We start from the raw sequence: 2,469 nt of genomic DNA, 5'->3' as shown, positions 1-2,469 counted from the left end.
ACGAAGGTTGTAGATTCCCGCTGCTCCGTGAACGTCACCGTGCTGCTTATCGTTATTGGGCCACAGGAGCAGTCTGTGAACTTTTTATTTGACCCGTGTAAATCAATGTCGACATATCCATGACAGGCCAGTATTAGTCGAAAAAAAAAAAAAAAAAAAACGTTGGCGGATATATCATATTCATACCTCAGGCCTTTTTTTTTTTTTTTTGACAGAGACATTACAAAGCACAAAATGACTTAAAGGGTTTGTAATAGTTTGAAGAATAGCAGGGTAACCGAATAAATTGAATGAATCACAGAGCTGTAATATGGACTCAAGTCTCTAAAGACCCTTTCTTAAGCTTCCAACACTCAGGGACCTTCCCTACTCGTGCTTAGATAAATGACTAATGAAATCAAATCATATTAGCTGCTCTTGCACTACCTCTGACAAGCTTCTAGTGGCGCTTTTTGTTTTATTTTTCCATAAAAAAAAAAAATGGTTGACTCAGCCCGGAGATGTCAGAAATAAATCCCCCTTTGATGGAAGCAGCGCATCTGTGGACTGAGTCAACCATTTGTTTTTAGATGCCTCAAAATCAAACTTTCATTCACCCGACACATTTTTTTTTTTTTGTCTCGTCCCCGTTGAGGCCGGTTCCCACCTCGGCCCGACCGTCTAAATAAATCCCAAGCGGATCGGCTCTCGATCGAGGTTGCGTTGGCAAACCAGAGAGTTCTCCTGCAACATCTGGATTACGAGTCAAATTTGAGGACAGACGCTGAAGTGAAACCCGCAGTGTGTGTGACAGTGATGAAAACACAGCAAGACATTTGCTCAGAGGCAAAAGCTCGAGGCGCCACTGGCAGAATAAAAAGGACACGGTTCTCTCCCTCTGTTGCATTACCTAAGCACTCATGGAACACAATTCTCACCACGGCCCTCTTCGATAGCTTTTTGGGAACCACTCTTGCACCGCATCAGACATCGAATTGATCTCAACGTTTTGAATTTCAATTCCGACGTCCCGTCATAATTAAAGTGCGAGGTTTCAATGAGCCTAATATTAAATAATTCTGACCGTTGACTGATGCCTCATTCAGGGTTTAAATCAAAGGAAACCAACCTGGTGAGCGGAGGGGGGCCGAGAATTCTGTATTAGTCGTAGGAACGAAGGGAGACTGGAGGAACAGAACGTGTGAAATGAACAGTAATTAATGTTGAACACGGAAGGCTAGAAGAAAAGGCCGGCGCACGCTTCTCCCATCCAGCCTGGCACTAATGGGAATATGATTGCATTCTGTCTTTTTTTTTCTCCTCATGAGGGTTCTTTGTCTAATTCAATCAATACTTCAGGGCATTCAATGCACTGAGTGGAGGCTCCGAATGAGGTGAATTAAAGCAAAGCGATTCGGGCAGCGAATGCAGCTCGTTTGACCTACGAGTCGAGTGAAAAGCCAGAAAATGCTGCAACGCTTTGTTTTTTTTCTTCGGGAAGCATCACGATCGCTTCGCAAACAAAACAAAAGTTTCCAAAATAAGCGCTCCCAGAAAAATCAAGTCCATATCCACTGCTGCGGACTGTAGTAAGTTTGAAATTTGGATGAGGACTTTACAATTTATTAAGCTGTAATGGAAGCTGACATTTTGCGTGTGTGACAGAGGGGAGTTTTATGTGTCATTTCCAGAGAGGGCTGTTGAAGAAGGTCCACTGAGGGTCAGCTGCTACACCGTTTTGTTTTTTTTAGCAACCTTTTGAGCCCTCTCTGACTTCAATTAACTTGCCAAGCCATGTAACACAAACTGTTCACAGGGATGAATGACAACTGCCCAAAGGATCCAAAATAAGGGCCATCCAAAATATTGCATCTTTAACATAAATGGTCTGAATGTGTATAGGACAGTGGGTCTTAAATGCACAAACATGCAATTAGGTATCAAATGTTTCAATGAGATACAAAAATGAGCAAATATTTCATTCTAAAGCCATTTTTCTCATCCTAAAATAAATCATCTGAGTGGTAATATCTCATAATATCACAGGCATACAGAAAAATACACTTCCGGTACGGTCCTACAACACCTTGTCGTCGGTTCTTGGTTCAACCCTCCTTGGGATCAGTGTCAGTAGGACATTCACCACTACTGAAAGGAAGCTCCTCACTAAGGCTGTCAAAATCATTTGTCAAACAAATAATTCCGATTAATGATTTAAATGTCGTTTTTTTTTTTTTTTGTGTTCATTTTATGTTACCATTACAGTATAAATACGAGCTTAATCAAAGTTTTATAATACACAAACATCTCCGAAAAAGAAAAAGAGCCATGTATTGGCTTTGATCTTTGGCTTTGGAACTAAATCCACAATGTTATTGTCATGTACACGCTCACAGAAACGCAACTGGTCGCACGTAGGACGTTTCAGGAGCACTGTGGAAGATTTAGTGACCTCTAGCGGCGATGCTGCAGACTGCAACCAAATGAACA

The sequence above is a fragment of the Embiotoca jacksoni genome, unplaced genomic scaffold (assembly GCF_022577435.1).
Source record: "Embiotoca jacksoni isolate LCO1_2020_lvr unplaced genomic scaffold, fEmbJac1.0.p SCAF_10, whole genome shotgun sequence".
In the NCBI taxonomy this organism is placed as follows: Eukaryota; Metazoa; Chordata; class Actinopteri; family Embiotocidae; genus Embiotoca; species Embiotoca jacksoni.
The sequence above is the reverse complement of the archived record's forward strand: the minus strand, read 5'-3'. Positions refer to the sequence as shown.